This window comes from Pseudophryne corroboree, chromosome 2 (assembly GCF_028390025.1).
Source record: "Pseudophryne corroboree isolate aPseCor3 chromosome 2, aPseCor3.hap2, whole genome shotgun sequence".
NCBI classification, from domain to species: domain Eukaryota; kingdom Metazoa; phylum Chordata; class Amphibia; order Anura; family Myobatrachidae; genus Pseudophryne; species Pseudophryne corroboree.
The window spans coordinates 109,105,532-109,126,074 of NC_086445.1; the positions used below are offsets into that span (position 1 = coordinate 109,105,532).

The window sequence follows — 20,543 nt, forward strand, 5'->3', positions numbered from 1 at the left end:
GCTCATCCCTAATATATACATATATATATATATATATATATATACACACATATACATACCATAAGTACACTGGCAGCAATAATTACAAGTCAGTCACACAGTATATATCTCAACTGAACACGCACACCCCTTCCTTCATGCTTCACTTACCACTGACGTCAGCAGCAGGAGCAGCACAGCGGAAAGCTTAGCACAGTAGTTCACTTCACTGACTGGAGAACAGGAGCCGGCCGAGTGTCTAACTCAATGAAGCCCTGCCCCCTTGCAGTGTGTCCTGGTCTGTAGAAAGGGGGCGGAGTCAAATGCCGGGGTGGGAGGGGCTTAAATAGCGGGGCTGAGCTGGCGACTTCATGAAAACAAAGAAGCCTGTGGGGAAGGGGATGGGCGGGGGTGTACGGGGTGTCAGGGAGGGTTGAGAAGTCCAGCGTCCTGCGGCTGCTGCCTGCATTATCTAAATGGAAGGATGTCTTGATGTTTCCCCGACAAGAGACATCCTTCTGTGTTTTTTGTTAAGTGGATCAGTGCCGCCCTCCAGTGGCTGCCGCTCTAGGCAGCTGCCTAAAGCTGCCTAGTGGTAGCGCTGGCCCTGCATGTACTCTGCCCCAGTGGTGGATAGGGCAACAGTGGGTTGCTTTGTGCTCACCTAGCTGATGGCTGCACCTGCCAAAACGAATAAGCATCCCGTGTAGGAATGACGGTCATCCTCATCTGAACCTCAATTGGCATCACAGAAAACTTCCAAAGTCGTACCTTTTGACTTTGTAAACACCAACTTTAATGAACTTGTACCTTCTAAGTACCTTAAGATTCTTTTGACTGCAATCCAGTGGTGCCTCCCAGGGTTAATTGCAAACTGGCTTGCCCGGGTCAATGCATGTGTGATTTTGGGGCGAGTCCCAGTACTTGCATACATCAAGCTACCAACAGTATTTTGATAAGGAACCTCTCTCATTACCTTTATCTCCTCCTGGCTGGTTGGTGATATGGCCTTTACCATCTTTATGCTTTCGTCAATAGGAGTGCTCACTGGTTTTGCATAAGACATTCTATACTTGCGAAGTATTGCTTCAGTATATGTCTTTTGATCAATTGTAACAGTCCCATCTTTCAGGTTTTGTACAATTCTCATGCCTAAGAAATAATTTGCAGGGCCTAAATCCTTTAGCCTGAATCTTTGTTTCAGCTGCTGTTTTACATCAGTAATGTGCTCTTCTTGATCTGCTAGCAATAGATCATCCACATACACAACTATGATGAACTGCTTTTCGTCTACAGTTTTGTGATATAAGAAGTGATCAGTCTCAACCACTTTGCTTTAGGCTGTACAAAGATTTTAAGAGCAAACTTTTCCTTCTTGGAACATATTCTCGTCATAATGCTCAGGTGGTTCCATAAAGATCTACTCAATTAGCTCTCCATTTAGGAATGCAGAATCAAAGTCTAACTAGTATAACAATAAATCATGAAGTGTAGCAATGGCAATGACTAACCTCAAGGTGCTGTACCTTGCGACAGACGAAAAGGTCTCTCCGTAGTCGATCCTGGATTTTTGTGTGTATCCTTTAGCAACAAGGCGGGCTTTATAATGAGCAATAGTGCCGTCCGCATTCAGCTTTTTGCAATAGACCCACTTGTTCTTGATTGTCTTACGGTTATTCGGCCTGTCAACTACAGTCCATGTACTGTTATAATCCAGATCTGACAGCTCTGTATATATTGCTGACTTCCATTCTTTCCCGTCGTTACTTGATTTTGCTTCCTGTATATTTTGGGGTTCACAGTAAGCTATATTTGCATATTCCTCACTGTATCTCTTGGATAGAACACCTTTATTGCTCCTCATGGAACTTCTGTTTCCTGATTGGGTATCTGCATTAACTCTTTCAGGTTCAGACACGCTTTCTGCAGCCTGTACATCCAGCACTACATATTGTTGCTGTGATTCTTGTTCCACTGTTCCAGTGATTGGTGCTGTCTCATGGAACACCACATCTCTAGACTTTAGAAGATGTTTGTTTGTAATGTGCCAAAGCCTGTATCCTTTGCTTTCTTCACAGTATCCTAGCAGAATACATTCCACTGACTTTGGATCTAAATTCGGTCTTTTCTCCTTAGATATATGTGCATAAGCTTTACAGCCGAAGACACAGAGATGATTGACAGCTGGCTTTTTCTTGGACCACGCCTCCAGAGGCGTTTTACATTTTACGGCTACTGTAGGTGCACGGTTTTTAAGATATACTGCAGTAGACACTGCTTCCTCCCCAAAAGCTTTTCTAAAGGCCTGCGTCACTCAACATAGTCCGTGCTCTCTCAACAATTGTATGATTTGCTTGCTCACTCACACCATTTTGTTCTGGCGTGTAAGCAATTGTTGGTTGATGCTGTATGCCATATTTTTTCAGGAACTGTGCTAAAACTCTGGGGGTAATTCAGACCTGATCGCTAGGGTGCATTTTTGCATTCCTGCGATCAGGTAGTCACCCCTTACAGGAGGAGGGGGAATTCGCTGTGCAAGTGTGCGTTTGGATGTGTAGCAGAGCTGCACAAACTAATTTTGTGCAGTCTCTGCGCAGCCCAGGACTCACTCTTCCACTGCAATGATCAGGGCTGGATCTGATGTCAGAAACCTTCCCTCCAAACGTTGTGTCACTCCTGCATTTTCCCGGACACTCCTACAAAACAGTCAGTTGCCACCAACAAACGCCCTCTTCCTGTCAATCTCCTTGTGATCACCGGTGCATTTAGATTTTTCGCACCATCTCATTGCTGCCCGAAGATCCCCTTTGCTGCGGTCCGATGCACCTGCACATTGCGGTGCATACGCATGCGCAGTTCATACCTGATTGCCCGCTGTGCGTAAACGCACAGCAGCGATCAGGTCTGAATTAGCCCCTCTGTTGTCATACTCTCCGCTATTGTCGGATCTCAAGACTTTTAATTTCAGACCCATCTGAGTCTCCACCAGGCTCTTGTATTCCACAATTTTATTGACAACTTCACTTTTAGCCTTCATGAAATACACGTGTCATCCTTGTGGCATCATCAATAAATGTTATAAAATACCTGTAGCCACTCATTGATTCCATCTCCATCGGACCACATACGTCAGTATGCACTAGGGCTAGTGGTATTTCCGCTTTACTAGTAGACTTAGGAATGGGGTGCAAGTCTGCTTTCCTTTTATACAACTCTCACACACAGGTCTCTCAGTATTACTCACAGTGATTCCAGTTGCCATTCCATCGAGTAGTTTCTGGACCTTGTCATATCCCAGATAACATAGGCGCCTGTGCAACAGCTCCATTGACTGGTTTGAATCAGAGGCCGCCGTTACAGAACACTACTCAGTGTCCAGGACATACAGTTGGTTGCACCTGGTTGCTGAAGCAATTACAGTCCCTTTCTCATTTTGCACCATACATTTGCCCTTTGCAAACTGGACTCTGTAACCCTTTTTCTCCAGGACACTTATACCAATGAGATTGCTTCCCAATTCTGGCATGAACAAAACGTCTTGGATGTCTGTAATAACTGTTTCACCTTTAATTCTTAGACGCACTGTGATTGTCCCAAATTTTGAAGCAGTAAGGACTTTGTCTCCAATCCCTTTTACTGTAATGGTTTCACATGCTGTCAGTGAATTGAACCATTCCTGATTACAACTGAAATGCCTAGTGGCCCCCGAGTCCATATACTAACAATCCTTCTTGTGACTTACTGCTACATTCAATGGTGACTCATTTGGTTTGTCACGCTTTTTCTGCATATCACTGCAATTTTTCAATCTGCAATCTGAGGCCTTGTGCCCCACCTTGTGACATATAAAGCACTTGCACTTGAGCTTTCTGGACTTAGTACCTTTTGTGTATAAGGCAGAACCCTCGGCATGTGTCTCGACAGGAATACGTTCTTGGATCTGCAGCAACTTGGCTCTTACAATTTCTGTTGTCAGCTTGGTATCGTTAGACTCCAAAGCTACTACCAGGAAATCGAATTCCAGCATCAGATTTTGTAACATCACCATTGCGACTTCCTCGTCGTCCACCTGTGCCCCCACAGATGCCAACTGCTGAGCTATTGACAGTATTTTATCAATATAATCGTTCATGTCTTTACAAGCACTTAACTTTTTTCGGGAGAGTTGGGAGGTATATAATTAATCTCTATACATTTTAGATCTCTCCCTCCTGCAGTGCAGCATTGTTTTACCAAGGTGCAACAATACCTGCTCTTATTTGCTTTGCTGCTAAACCTGAATCAGCCTCTTAATACTTAAATTTGTTATGATATTCACTGAGTATTGGTGATTGATTGATTGATTGATTGATTGATTGATTTCATTAACATTTACTTATACAGTGCAAGCATATTCCATTGCACTTTACAGTTGGGGTCAAACTAGTAATAAAACAAGACTGGGTAATAAAAGAAAGACATAGAGGTAAAAGGGTCCTGAATGCAATCTTACAATCGATAGGGTGATATTTTATATAATACTGTAATGTTCAGTATTTATGTGTCTCCAAAGTGATATTTGCTCTATTTGTTAAATGTCCAAATTACAGTAGAACCCTATGTGGATAAGGCACTTTTATTTGTCCAATCTTGCCATTGTCACACTGCCTGGTATTGTGCACATTTGTTAAAACTGTGTTACTGCATTTTGCAAGTTTTTGTTGGTCTGTGTGTAGAACTCATTAGTTTGCAGGACAGTTTAGGTAATAGTGATTCATTTGTTTTGATGAATATGAAAATAACTCACATCCTCTATTCCCACTCCAGTAACGTCTTCTTTAACATTCACATCCAGAAAGATTGAGGGCATTAATTCCCCAGATAAGCATAATAAGAAACGGATATATAAATAAACCCAGAACAGTGATACACACAGAATGGTGGTTGCTCAATTAATTGATAGACCCATAACAGGGACATGTAAGGGAGGGGCTAATCTAGACAAGAAAAAAAAATCCCCCAGCTCACTGTAAATGGGCCAAGAGACATACTGTACATCCTACGTGATAATAGAAATGCAGAGATCTCAGTTAAATACTGTACATTTGCAAACATATAATAAGCAACCAGCCACGACAAGGCGTCTCCGCTCTGATGGTCATACACTACAGTAAATTATAATATTGTATAGCAACACAGCCTCAGGAGCACATTATGCAGTGAGAGAGCAGCAGCAGTCTCCCTCCACAGCCCAGCAGTCACTGCTGATCTCTTCAACCAGTTGCAAAATCATGGGAGGTGCAGGGCTTTGATGCAGCCAGGTGGTGGCGCTGATGGGATTATGTCATTGTGGCCTTGCCCCCCTTATATACCAAGGCAGTGGGTGGGGTGATAATGCAGTATCAAGCAACCTGGATTGCCCACTATCCTAGAGGACAGCAGGATGTTCTAACACATTCCAACAGAAAAATGATTGTAATTATCGAGTTGGGGATTTTTAACGTTATATTTCTCAGATCATTCGACAGTCGCCAACTGAGATTCACCCGATTGACGTAGGCCTCCTCAGGGCCAGATTAACAATGGGGCGGATGGAGCTCCAGCTCCAGGCCTTCACATAAAAATAGGCCCGTCTTCATTACAGTATGAGCAATAGCCACCAGCTGACCACATGGTTAGCTATACATCATAACTATTAAGATTGCATTGCTATTTTACTTGCAAAATTATACATTTTTTTTTTTATATTTTTACATATTTAGGGAGACATTGGAGCTGATAGTGTAGGGGATGTACACGCCCACATGACTCTCACCACACCCACACAGCACTAATCACACCTCCCCTGTTTCTCACAATAGGCCCTTGAATATTTTCAGCTCCAGGCCCATGTGGCTCTTAATCCGGCCCTGGGCCTCCTTAAATCTTAAGGGCCCCATACACTACAGCGGGTATCTGGACTCCAGGTCGATAACAAAAAGGTCGACACCTTAGGTCGATGCCAATTGGTCAACACACCTTAGGTCGACATGGACAAAAGGTCGACAGGAACAAGGTCGTCATGAAAAAAGGTCGACATGAGTTTTTCACTATTTTTTTCTTTTTTGGAACCTTTTCATACTTAACAATCCACGTGGACTACGATTGGAACGGTAATCTGTGCCGAGCAAAGCGGAGTGGAGCGAAGGCACCATGCCCGAAGCATGGCGAGCGAAGCGAGCCATGCGAGGTTCCCGGTCACTCTACGAAGAAAACGTAGAGGTTCCCGGTCACTCTACGAAGAAAACGACACCAAAAAAACATAAAAACCTCATGTCGACATTTTTCCATGTCGACCTTGTTCCTGTCGACCTTTTGTCCATGTTGACATTTTGTCCATGTCGACCTAAGGTGTGTCGACCTAAGATGTGTCGACCTTTTTGTTGTCGACCTGGAGTCCCAGACCCCTACAGCGATAAGTCTGAGGCTGAAGTCGGAGGCGATTTCCCTTGATCTCTTTCGGGAGCTTCCCGGGAGTGGTTCCATACGATTCCAAATAATTTGGTACATGTGTGACTTTTTTTGCATGCAACATATCGCCTGCGATATGTCACGTGCCAACATACCGCAGGCGATTTATCGCAATGCATTCACATGTACCATAAGATAAATCTGATGGGCTGGATTAGGGTGCTAGGGGGGCTGGCCCAAATAGGCATATAAATAGCAGCAGCCATTAGCCCTGTGCACACTGCTGCTATAGAATATGTGATTGGCTGGATTGGTGCTAGGGGGGTGGGCCAAAGAGCCATATAAATAGCAGCAGCCATTTTAGCCATGTGCACACTGCTGCTCTGTGATTAGTGAGGCTGGATTATACCTTCCGAGCGTTCCACATTGCTAGTGCGCTTTGCTTTGTTTGGTTTTCCTGGACAAAGTGCTCTTTATCCTGTTCTGTGATGGATTCCTACAGGTATTAACTTCTGTTAGCCTATGGCTATCTGAAGCTGAAACGTGACAGGGATCTGAAATGGAAGAGGCAGAGATCTGTTTGGAGCAAGGAGTGGCTGATGAAGAGGGGGACTCTCTCTCACATGTTGCTCCTGACCAACATTAGGGAGAACAACCCCGAGGACTATTGGAATTACCTGCAAATGGATAACGCTACCTTCCAGGAGCTGCTGGGCCTTGTGACTCCCTACATCGAGATGCAGGACACCAAGATGCGGAGGGCCATCCCTGCTGAGGAGAGGCTGACTGCTACTCTGAGGTTCCTGGCTACAGCGCAGTCGTTGGAGGACATGAAGTTCGGGACCCTCATATCCCCCCAAGCTTTGGGTCGGATCATCCCTGACACCTGCAAGGCCATTGTGAAGGTGCTGCAGGACCAGTATTTAAAGGCAAATAAAATACACACCTGTTTAGTTACTTTAAAACTGTTTATAGAAAAAAGTTTTTTGTGTTTTTTTTCTTTAAAACTGTGCAAATTTATGCAATTATTTGCCAACATGGCACATAAAAATTTAAAAAACATCACAATTTGGAGATATATATATATATATATATATATATATATAATTAAATAATTAAAAGGATTAAATAACAGTTTATTTTACTTTTAAGTCTCAATAAATCTGGGGCGGTGCTTTCACTCCTAAGATGGAGGGCTATATGGTGTTTTGGGCACAGATTTGATTGGGAGAATACACACATGCTGTAAAGTGCAGAATGAATGGGCCCGGCCCCACTATTATGCACTTACAGCATGCATGTATCCTCCCCCAAAAATCTGCCCCCAAAACACCATATAGCCTATACCGCACCATATTTATTGGGAATTATAAGAAGCCTACAAAGTTTCAAACTGGGGCATGTCCTCCTCTGCCTCCAGCATAGCAGAGTATATGGCTGAGGAGCAGGTGGATGGGGGAGTAGGCTGTGGTTGGGTGGGCGGAATGAGATGGGGTTGGGTGGGCAGAATAGGATGGGATTGGATGGGAGGAAGAGTGAGAGGACGGCGGCCGAATAGTACGACATCATCATGGAGTTTTGATTTTTGTGCTTTGTTCGGCATCTTTAAATTGAGACACTGAATCTGCTCCACTTGACACGGGGGTAGCTTACGCATTGCTGAGGCCATAAATTCCCCAAATTTGAAGTAGTGGGGGGGGGGGGGGGGGGGGCTGGGCAAGTCTTGACTTGCTTTCCTCAAAAATGAGGTCTTCGCCCTCGTGGGCAGTCTTTTTTTGGGGGGGTTCTCCTCCGGGGGCGCGGCGGAGGAGCTGGTGATGCAGAGGTATCAGGGGTAGCTGGTGTTTCACGGGTAGGAACTTGGGGCTGGGATTCCTCCATATCCTGGATGATGCTGAGGTCTGGGGTGGCTGGAATTTCCACACTTCCACTCTGTAGTAGATTTTTTTTTTAAATACACTGTTTAAATACATGTTTTTAATTTTTAATTTCTATTATTTTTATAGCTCCCTGCAAGTACATCAGAATGGCAAGCCGTGGCAGAGGATTTTGCCACCACCTGGCATTTCCCTAACTGTGGGGGGAGCGATAGATGGCAAGCACGTCCGTATCAACCCTCCTGCAAACAGCGGCTCCCTTTATTTTAATTGTAAAGGGTATTTCAGCATTGTGCTGATGGCAGTGGTGAATGCCAACTATGAATTCATCTTCATTGACGTTGGCAAAAACGGACGTGCATCAGACGGTGGGTCGCTGAAGAATACCACCTTCTGCGAGCGGCTCACCACAAAGACCCTGAACTTGCCATCTAGGGAGCAAACCCAGCACGGTCTCAATTTTGTTTTCGTGGCTGATGAGGCATTCGCACTCCACGAGAACATTATGAAGCCGTACCCCCAAAGGCACCTGACAAGGGAGAAGCACATCTACAATTATAGGCTATCCCGGGCACGACGAATTGTAGAGAACACTTTTGGGATCCTGTCTCGCCGCTTCCGCATATTCCTTATGGCTATCAATTGGCAAGTGGAGAAGATTAATTGGGTGGTGACTGCGTGCTGTGTCCTGCATAACTATTTGAGCCGCAAAACCACCCAGCATAGGACACTGCCCAGAGAAGCGCCAGGAGACCCAGACCCTGAACACCCAGACAAGACTTCACCAATTCCCTCTGTCAAACCACCTCCTCTCCATTTTAGGGCGAGTCTATTGGGAAAACAGGTCAGGGACGAGTACCTGGCCTATTTTAACGGGGTGGGTGCAGTCGATTGGCCGGAGGCCCACATTTATTTAGTGTACTGTATTGGACTGATGATGGAGCTTGCAAAAACTTAAAAATGTTTTCAAAAAAATATACTTACAGATGCCGACAGAGATGGCTCACCGTCTTCAAGCTCTGGTGTGGCAGTCTGAGGGAGGGAGGGAGGTGAAACCTGTCCGGGTAGCCTCCTGGTCCAGGACAAACTCCAGCATGGGGTAGTACCAGAGCGAGGTTTTGTAAATCTTGGAAGAACCTGCTCCAGACCTTTTGGAATGTTCCATTTTTTTGTGTTCTTTCAGGAACACAGTACGCAGGTTCTGTATCTTTTTCTTGACCTATTCTTTGTCAGCACCGGACACAAAGGGCCTGCAGTACTCCACTAGCTCCTCCAAGGCCGCATTCCGTCGAATTTTATCAGAATAGCTCTTGGCTTTGATCTTCCATAAACACTCTAATCCACAGTACATTTCTAGTAGGCCGGTGATGAAGTCTATGTCTGAATCTGGAGACATATCTATAATGAAAAACAAAGTGGTGCACAAACTATTATATTTTGTGTTTTTAAAAATGGTTTTGCTTAAGGTATAGGGTTATATGGTTACATGGTTAAATGTTAATATGGTTATATGGTTAAATGGTTTTTTGGTTAAATGGTGTTTACATTTGTATAATATATGTTTTTTAAATAAAAATAATTTTGTGAATACTTTCCTTATACAAAAACATCAATGGTACAGCATGGGGGTACAGTGGCGGTGAAACGCATGGCCATTTGGGGGTTAAAATTACTTTGGGGACACAGAAACACATGGTACAGCATTGGGGTACAGTAGTGGTGAAAACACATGGCCATTTGGGGGTTAAAATGACTTTGCGTACACAGAAACACAAGATGCAGCATTGGGGTACAGTGGTGGTGAAAACACATGGCTTTAGGGGGAATAAATCACTTTGGGCACAAAGAAATAAATAAAATGTGAACAATAATTTATAATACATTGGTGGTCAGTGTGATTACATTGATGGTCAGTGTGATTACACTGGTGGTCAGTGTGCTAGGTGGACAGTGATTGGTGGTCAGTGTGATTACATTGGGGGTCAGTGTGATTACATTGGTGGACAGTGTGATTACACTGGTGGTCAGTGTGCTAGGTGGACAGTGATTGGTGGTCAGTGTGATTACATTGGGGGTCAGTGTGATTACATTGGTGGACAGTGTGATTACATTGGGGGCAGGGCCGGACTGGGACTAAAAATAGGCCCTGGCATTTTTGAAGCACACAGGCCCACCTCGGCGACTCCTCCCCTTAGTATTCCTGACTCCTCCTACTTCTTAGTCTATGCTCTTACAAATATAATTAATATTATAACAACATACAAGGGTACATCATTCTCTATTAAAATACACACAACCAGTGGTTGAAGTGGAAACTTTTAAGTGGGGGCATGGAAAAGTGAAGGTTGTAATTAAGCGCGCGCAGAAGGCGCGCGTGCTCCAGAAAAGGGGGCGTGGTCACTCAAAAGGGGGCGTGTCCTTCAGTGTAGTTTACCACACCATATACCCCATATTCAAATTATGCACCACAATAGTAGGACCCCTTATACTATCTAGTACTGGTGCCTCTTTCACAGTATGAGTCAATATTCACATTATACCACAAGGTATGAGCCGAAATTCACATTATAGCACCCGGTATGAACCAAAATTCACATTACAGCACCCAAAATGAGCCGAAATTCACATTATAGCACACAGAATGAGCCGAAATTCACATTATAGCACACAGAATGAGCCGAAATTCACATTGTAGCACACAGAATGAGCCGAAATTCACATTGTAGCACACAGAATGAGCCAAAATTCACATTATAGCACACTGAATGAGCCGAAATTCACATTATAGCACCCGGTATGAACCAAAATTCACATTACAGCACCTGGTATGAGCCGAAATTCACATTATAGCACACAGAATGAGCCGAAATTCACATTATAGCACACAGAATGAGCCGAAATTCACATTATAGCACACAGAATGAGCCGAAATTCACATTATAGCACACAGAGTGAGCCAAAATTCACATTACAGCACACGGAATGAGCCGAAATTTGCATTATAGCACACAGAATGAGCCGAAATTCACATTATAGCACACAGAATGAGCTGAAATTCACATTGTAGCACACTGAACGAGCCGAAATTCACATTATGCCACATGGAATGAGACAAAATTCAGGGAGAGTGACAGCAGGGACAGGGAAAGTGACAGCAGGGACATAGGGACAGGGAGAGTGACAGAGGGACAGGGAAAGTGACAGCAGGGACATAGGGACAGGGAGAGTGACAGAGGGACATGGAAAGTGACAGCAGGGACATAGGGACAGGGAGAGTGACAGAGGGACAGGGAAAGTGACAGCAGGGACATAGGGACAGGGAGAGTGACAGAGGGACAGGGAAAGTGACAGCAAGGACATAGGGACAGGGAGAGTGACAGAGGGACAGGGAAAGGGACAGCAGGGACATAGGGACAGGGAGAGTGACAGAGAGACAGGGAAAGTGACAGCAGGGACATAGGGACAGGGAGAGTGACAGAGGGACAGGGAAAGTGACAGCAGGGACATAGGGACAGGGAGAGTGACAGAGGGACAGGGAAAGTGACAGCAAGGACATAGGGACAGGGAGAGTGACGGAGGGACAGGGAGAGTGACGGAGGGACAGGGAAAGTGACAGTAAGGACATAGGGACAGGGAGAGTGACAGAGGGACAGGGAAAGTGACAGCAAGGACATAGGGACAGGGAGAGTGACGGAGGGACAGGGAGAGTGACGGAGGGACAGGGAAAGTGACAGTAAGGACATAGGGACAGGGAGAGTGATAGAGAGAGGGACAGCAAGGGCATACAGTAGAGACTAGAGAGAGTGAAAGGCAGCAGGGTAAGATTACCTATTTAGCAGAGGATGCTGTGGTGGATGAGGAGGCTGTGATCGGCGCGGGCGGAGGAGGCTGTGGGCCTCGAAGATGGTGTGGAGGAGAAGGCTGTGGGAGCTGGCGGAGGTGCAGAGAAGGACTGAGCGCACAGGTCTGTCCAGTTTAGCTCCTCACTGTACGCCCATCTAGAGCAAGGCAATCTATATTTTAAAGCCAAACAGAGAACGAGAGAGAGAGAGAGGTGAGGACAAGAGAGAGAGAGAGGTGAGGACAAGAGAGAGATAGGTGGGGACAAGAGAGAGAAAGGTGGGGACAAGAGAGAGAAAGGTGGGGACAAGAGAGAGAGAGCGCGCGAGAGGTGAGGACGAGAGAGAGAGAGAGAGAGGTGAGGACAAGTAGGAGAGAGGTCAAGGCCTGAGAGAGAGGTGAGGGCATGAGAGAGAGGGAGAGGGGAGTGCAAAAGAGAGGTGGGGACGAGAGTGAGAGAGGTGAGGACAGAAGAGAGTAAAAGAGGTGAGGACAGGAGAGACAGAGGTGAGAACGAGAGAGAGTGCGTGAGAGAGGTGTGGACAAGAAAGAGAGAGAGGCAAGGACAAGAAAGAGAGGGAGGGAGGTGAGGACAAGAGAGGTGAGGACGAGATAGAGAGAGAAAGGTGATGACAAAAGACAGTGTGAGAAAGGTGCAGACAGAGAGAGAGGTCGGGACTTGAGAGAGAGTAAGGGGTGAGGGCATGAGAAAGACAGGTGAGGATGAAAATGAGAGGTGAGGGCAGGAGACAAAGGACGGGAGAGAGAGGTGAGGACAAGAGAGAGGGATGGGGTGAAAGGGTGGGGACAAGAGAGTGAGAGAGAGGTGAGGACAGAGAGAGAGAGGGTGAGAACAATAGAGAGAGAATGAGAGACAGACAGCCATGGCATGGGGCCCGGTATACCCATACTCACCTTGGTGGGAGGCAGCGCTCTCCCTGTAGTGCTGATGCTGCAGCTGACCATGTGCTGTGGTGCTGCTGTGGCCGGGTTCCAGGACTGCATGGGTGGCGTGTCTCCTCCTCAGGGCCAGGGGCTCAGGCAGGCTGTAAACTGGGTGATTGTGGGCGGACACCGTGCTGCTGCTCCTAGGACTTCTTTCCCCCATAGCCGCTCCCAGAATGCTATGTGCTATGACGATAGAAAGAGAGAGGGGTGAGGCAAAAGAGGGGTGAAAACAAGAGATAGAGAAGTGAGGGCAAAAGAGGTGGTAAAGCTGAGAGAGAGGTGAGGATAAAAGAGAGAGAAGTGAGGACTAGAGAGAGGGGGAGTGAGGACAAAAGAAGGAGAGGGGGTGAGGACAAAAGAAAGAGAGATGTGGATGGGAGAGAGGGGGGAGGAAAAGAGAGAGGGGGAGGACAAAAGAGAGATAGAGAGAGGTGAGGACAAGAGGGGGGGTGAGAACAAAAGAGAAAGGCGAGGACAAGAAAGACAGAGAGAGGTAAGGACTAGAGGGAGAGGGAGTGAGGACAAAAGAGAGGTGAGGACAAAAGAAAGAGAGGGGGTGAGGAAAAAAAAAAAGAGGGGGTGAGGACAAAAGAAAGAGAGAGGGGGTGTGGACAAAAAAGAGGGGGTGAGGACAAAACAAAGAGAGTGGGGGGGTGTACAAAAAGAGAGGGGGTGGGGTCAAAAAAGAGGGGGTGAGGACAAAAGAAAGAGAGAGGGGGTGTGGACAAAAAATAGTGGGGGTAGGGACAAAAGAAAGAGAGGGGGTGGGGACAAAAAAGAGAGAGGGATGTGGATGGGAGAGAGGGATGTGGATGGGAGAGAGGGGTGAGGAAAAGAGAGGTGAAGAGACAGAGAGGGTTAGGACAAAAGAGATAGAAGTGAGAACAAGAGGGGGGGGGTGAGATCAAAAGAGAGAGGTGAGGACAAGAGGGGGGGGGGTGAGAACAAAAGAGAGAGGTGAGGACAAGAGGGGGGGTGAGAACAAAAGAGAGAGGTGAGGACAAGAGGGGGGGGGGGTGAGAACAAAAGAGAGAGGTGAGGACAAGAGAGAGGGGGGGTGAGAACAAGAGAGAGGGGGGGTGAGAACAAGAGAGAGGGGAGGGGGTGAGAACAAAAGAGGTGAGGACAAAAGAAAGAGAGAGAGAGGGTTGGGGGGGTGGGGGTGAGGACAGAGAGATAGAGAGAGGGAGGAATCAGCCAGTGCATGTATACACTCGCACTCACCTTGGCCAGGGGACAGAACTCTCCCTGCAGTGCTGATGCTGCAGCTGGCCATGTGTGTGCTGCTGCTGGGGCCGGGATCTGCATGGTGGCGGGACTCCTCCTCAGGGGCTCAGGCAGGCAGCAGACATGGTCCTTCGCGTGTAGCACACGCCATGCTGGGGCGGCTGCTGCTGCTGCTCCCCGGCCTTTTCCCATCACCGTGGCTGCTCCCAGAATGCTGTGCGCGATGACGTCGCACCCCCATCGGCATTCTGGGAAGGTGGGACGAAAGCGGAGAGGACTTCTCCGCGGAGCACAGCGGCCGCAGCGAGGAGGTGGGAGTGTCAAGAGGGAGGGGTTGCAGCTGCCAGACCGGCCCACCTGGCCATCGGCCCTTCTGGCATGTGCCAGAAGTGCCAGATGGCCAGTCCGGCCCTGATTGGGGGTCAGTGTGATTACATTGGTGGACAGTGTGATTACATTGGTGGTCAGTGTGATTACATTGGTGGACAGTGTGCTAGGTGGACAGTGATTGGTGGTCAGTGTGGAAATACATACTTGGGCCAATAAAATATCCGATTTGATTGGATTTATCTGAGGAGCTATCCTGCTGCATCGCTGCTGCTGCTGCTGATGGGAGTGTCCTAAGAATGCCAGTCAAACTTCCTACGATATATTGCAGGCGATATATCGCAGGCACAAATAAACACACCTTTTTCCATACGATTCCATGCGATTACGATATATCACGAGTGCAGCACTAGCGACCTAGAGGATCCAACATGATACTCACGGGAACGCGCATCGGATCGGAAACACCTCCAAAATGCCCGATTTCACCCGATATATCGGCCTGAATGCCCAAAATTGGATGAAATCGGGCATTATCGCTCTAGTGTATGGGGCCCTTTAGAATTGTGCACCTGGTGTAAAGGGTCATGTTAGAGGATCTGTTCTTTAGTGAAGTTCCCCAACTTGAGCTAAGATAAAACTGCAAGAGAAAATTACATCTTGGTCTCCTTTTTGGATTACAAATAAAAAAGGTCTACGTTTGCAGAATATAAACTGCTAATAGAATGTGAGAAGAGCTGACTTCCTCGCAGTGGTGCGATCGGGTTGGAACTGCGCATATGCATTGTGCACGTGCGTCATTGCCCGGTGACCTCTGTCGCCAGGCTATGATGCTGGAAACTAAGAAAGCGGTCGCAGCGGCGACCAAAAGAAGATTGACAGAAGGAAGGCATTCCGGGGCGTCACCTGTCCGTTGGCGGACGTTTTTGGGGAGTGGTAAGGAAAACGCAGGCGTGTCCAGGAGAACGGAGGGCGGATGTCTGACATCAAATCCGGCCCCATCATCGCTGAGATCGTCGCACAGGGTAAGTATGTCCAGGGCTGCTCTTATTTAACGTGAAACTTTTTTAGCATAGCAGGGCTGCACAAGCGATCGCAGCCCTGCTATGCTAAAATACACTCCCCCATAGGTGGGAATTAGTTGATTGCACCAGCAGCAAAAAGTTGCTTGGTGCGATTTACTCGAAATGACCCCCATTGTTACTGTGCAGGGTAAATACTGTTTGTTTTTGTATGTAGCGCACAAATGTCAGACAGTTTTATTTTTACACTACAATTTAGATTTAGGGTAGGACACAACACACATATCTAACTCTCTCTGCACATGTTACATGTGCCCCAACTGCAGTGCAGCATGGCTTTGTCCAGTTGCTTGCTTATTTGCTATGAATCAGCGCTATTGTCATAGACCAGCTCAGATCACATTAACAGACCTATTTAGATCTATGTATACACAATATAAAAGATATGTATTATCTGTAACGGTTAGAATTTACACAGTGTAACTAGTCTTCATCTGCCAATTCAATGCAGTTAAGAAGACAGGTCATACCCCTTTTCCACTAGCTCAAAAAACACGGGTAAATGCACGGGGGCGCGCATTTACCCGTGTTTTTGGCAAGTGGAAAAGGGTAAACCCGGATCAAGTGACCCGTGAATCCTACCCGGCTATTTACCTGGGTAGGACACGGGAATGATCCGGGTAGGGTGTAGTGTAAACGGGAGCCGTGTCGATGCGACACGGCTCCCGTTTACACTGTATGGATGGGCGGCGCTGGGAGATCATGTGATCTCCCTGCGCCGCCCCTGCCGTGTAGCTAGAAGCGTCACCAACCCGGCATATGCCGGGTTGTGACTGCTAATGGGAAAGGGACCGAGCACGGGTCGCAGCAGGGGGCAGCTCCCGTGTCAGGCTCCCGGCTGCGACCCGTGCTCGTAGGTGTAAAAGGGGTATCATTCAGCTAACATCCTTTTAACAGCAGGATTTACATACTGTAAGTAGAGACCCAGGGGGAGATGTGTCAAACCTTGGAGAAAGATAAATTAAGTATCAAACAGCCAGCTCCTAGCTGTCATTTTGCAAAACATCCTGTAAAATTACAATTAGGAGCTGATTGACTGGTACTTTATCTTTTTCCACTTTATCTCTCCCCCACACTTGATACAGTACATATCCGACCCATAAGTGCAGTATCATCAGGACCGCAACTGGGGGGGGCTGAGGGGGCAGGATTTGAGGAGGAGCCGAGGAGTTACAGAGGAACAGGGTTTTAAGGGTTGGGGTTTTTTTTACCGGCAGTGCTCCCGGAGCAGTGTCTCTGACCCACCTGTCTGCCTGCAGCTGGCTCCAACGCTGTGAGAGTGAGCTCCAGTACGTAGGATCTCTCCTATGTCTGCTACTGTCTTAAACTCAACCTCCGCTTTGCCTCCCAGATGGGGGGATTTGGTGTAGTTTATAGGGGAATGTAGTGCAGTGATGTAGTGTACTATATAGGGTATGTAGAGTAGTAATCTATTGCAGTATATAGGAGCATGTAGTGCAGTGGTGCAAGTAGAAAAAATGTCTTACGGGTACTGTGTGCGCGCGCCGAAGGCGCGCGTGCAAAAAAATGGGTGTGGCCAAATGCCACATGGGGCGTGGCCAATGAAAATGGGGGCGTGATACACATATGGGGGAGGGGCAGATACACGTATGACCCCAATAGTGTCAGATACACGTTGCACCACAGTGCTAGATATACATTGCCCCACAGTGCCAGATACATATAACCCCACAGTGCCAGATACACATTGCCCCACAGTGCCAGATACACAAATGTCCCCAGAGTGCCAGATACACAAATGTCCCCAGAGTGTCAGATACACATTGCCTCACAGTGCCAGATACACATTGCCCCACAGTGCCAGATGCACATTGCCCCACAGTGCCAGATACACAAATGTCCCCAGAGTGCCAGATACACATTGCCCCACAGTGCCAGATACATATAACCCCACAGTGCCAGATACACATTGCCCCACAGTGCCAGATACACAAATGTCCCCAGAGTGCCAGATACACAAATGTCCCCAGAGTGTCAGATACACATTGCCTCACAGTGCCAGATACACATTGCCCCACAGTGCCAGATGCACATTGCCCCACAGTGCCAGATACACAAATGTCCCCAGAGTGCCAGATACACATTGCCCCACAGTGCCAGATACATATAACCCCACAGTGCCAGATACACATTGCCCCACAGTGCCAGATACACAAATGTCCCCAGAGTGCCAGATACACAAATGTCCCCAGAGTGTCAGATACACATTGCCTCACAGTGCCAGATACACATTGCCCCACAGTGCCAGATACACATTGCCCCACAGTGCCAGATACACAAATGTCCCCAGAGTGCCAGATACACATTGCCCCACAGTGCCAGATGCACATTGCCCCACAGTGCCAGATGCACATTGCCCCACAGTGCCAGATACACATTGCCCCACAGTGCCAGATACAGAAATGCCCCCAGAGTGCCATACATTGCCTCACAGTGTCAGATACACATTGCCCCACAGTGCTAGATACACAAATGCCCCCACTGTGTCAGATATACATTGCCCCCCGTGCCAGATACAGAAATGCCCCTACAGTGCCAGATATGCCCCCAGTGCCAGATATCCTCCAGTGCCAGGTATACATGCCCCCCTGTGCCAGATATCCCCCAGTGCCAGGTATATATGCCCCCCTGTGCTAGATATGCCCCCAGTGCCAGATATCCCCCAGTGCCAGGTATACATGCCCCCCCAGTGCCAGATATCCCCCAGTGCCAGGTATACATGCCCCCCCAGTGCCAGATATCCCCCAGTGCCAGGTATACATGCCCCCCCAGTGCCAGATATCCCCCAGTGCCAGGTATAACATGCCCCCCCAGTGCCAGATATCCCCCAGTGCCAGGTATAACATGCCCCCCCAGTGCCAGATATCCCCCAGTGCCAGGTATACATGCCCCCCTGTGCCAGATATCCCCCAGTGCCAGGTATATATGCCTCCCTGTGCCAGATATGCCCCCAGTGCCAGGTATACATGCCCCCCTGTGCCAGATATCCCCCAGTGCCAGGTATATATGCCCCCCTGTGCCAGATATGCCCCCAGTGCCAGGTATATATGCCCCCCTGTGCCAGATATGCCCCCAGTGCCAGGTATACATGCCCCCCTGTGCCAGATATCCCCCAGTGCCAGGTATATATGCCCCCCTGTGCCAGATATGCCCCCAGTGCCAGGTATATATGTCCCCCTGTGCCAGATATGCCCCCAGTGCCAGGTATACTTGCCCCCCCAGTGCCAGGTATAACATGCCCCCCTCCCCTACTCACCGCTGCCGTCGCTGTCCTCCTGTCTGTCATGTGAGGGAAGGAGAGTGCAGCCTGCGCCTCTCGTTCCCCTCAGTCTTCGGCGGGTGTCTCAGTTTAATTCAGCGCCGATCCGTGAGCCAATCAGAGCTCGCGGGTGCGAGCTCTGATTGGCTCACGGATCGGCGCTGAAGTAAACTGAAACACCCACCGGAGACTGAGGGGAACGAGAGGCGCAGGCTGCACTCTCCTGCCCTCACATCAGAGGCGTGTGCGGCGGTGCGGCGTGGGGGAGGGAGGGAAGGAAGAGGAGCGGCGGCCCGTCGGTGTGGGTACGGCGTACCCACGGCTAAATTCTTACGGGTACGCCGTACCCACCCGTACCCGCCCACTTGCACCACTGATGTAGTGTAATAATCTAATGCAGTATACAGGGGCATGTAGTGCACTGATGTGGCGTAGTATATAAGCGGATGTAGTGTAGTGATGTAGTGTAGCATATACTGTAGGGTATGTAGTGCAGTTTATAGCGGCATGTAGTGTAGTGATGTAGTCCAGCGTGTAGGGGGATGTAGTGTAGTGATGTAGTGCAGTGATGAAGTGTTATGATATAATGCAGTGATATAGTGCAATGTATGGGAGGGACACAGTGGGGCATGTAGTGGAACACGCTGCTGGGGGGGGGACGTGACACTGAGGGATTTCAGGCACATAGAGGAACATTGTCCAATAGAATCCCCTTTTTTACAATATTTCTGATAATCTGATTGTTTTAGTCTGACAGTCTGTTTGTTTGTTTGTTTGTTTGTTTGTTTGTGTTTTTTTCTGTCTTTTTGTTGGTGGTTGGGGGAGGGGGAAGCGATGCGTGACAAAGTACTGCCTTACCCCGGGTGCCGAAAATGAAAATCCTAGTTTCGGCCCTGGTATCATTATTAATTTACCTACAGTATGTTCATTCTTGCCAACTTTAATATGTTCCCCTGCGGGAGAGTTCCTGGAGGGGGGGTGCAGCTGCCCCCTAGCACCAAAATGTCGTGAATTGCAGGTCCGTGAAGAGAGAGAGTAGGCATGTAAGACTATACTACACCTCCTAGTGCTAGTGTGAATTGATAATCATATATATATATATATATATATATATATATAATTCCAATATGACCGGCACTCCAAACAAAATGATTAAATACCTGGGTGCCCTCCCACGGTCCAAACGGAGCAAATACAGAGAGAGAGAAACGGGCGGCACTCCACGGATTTTGAAAAAAGAATTGAGACAGCTACACAAGCTTAGTTGTCAACGTTTCAGGTGCTGTTTACTCACACCTTTCGTCAGGATACACACATAGCATATAAAAGATACCTTATATAGATCCCAGTGACCAAACCCATATCACCAACACCGCCCACTTCCGGTCACGGGTGCCGTCACAGCATACGGCCGTCCGCACCCGACAGGAGAATTTGTTCCCCTGGCAACCATGAACACTCCTGGCCGCCTCCGTGCTCCAAGCCCTCCACCCCCAGCCCGCCCACCGGAAGCGCGTCAACACGCGTCTACCAATAGGCGGGCGGGAGAGTCGG

The 20,543-nt window shown here is 47.9% G+C and overlaps 1 long non-coding RNA gene across 1 annotated transcript in view; it reads right to left on the minus strand.

Moving 5' to 3' along the window:
• Window positions 1-9,670, minus strand: part of LOC135050552 (uncharacterized) — a 127,440-nt gene extending 117,770 nt beyond the window's left edge. The window contains exon 1 of the long non-coding RNA XR_010241659.1: window positions 9,270-9,670. This is a non-coding gene — a long non-coding RNA (uncharacterized LOC135050552). The remainder of the gene's footprint in view (window positions 1-9,269) is intronic.
• Window positions 9,671-20,543: the final 10,873 nt, after the last annotated feature.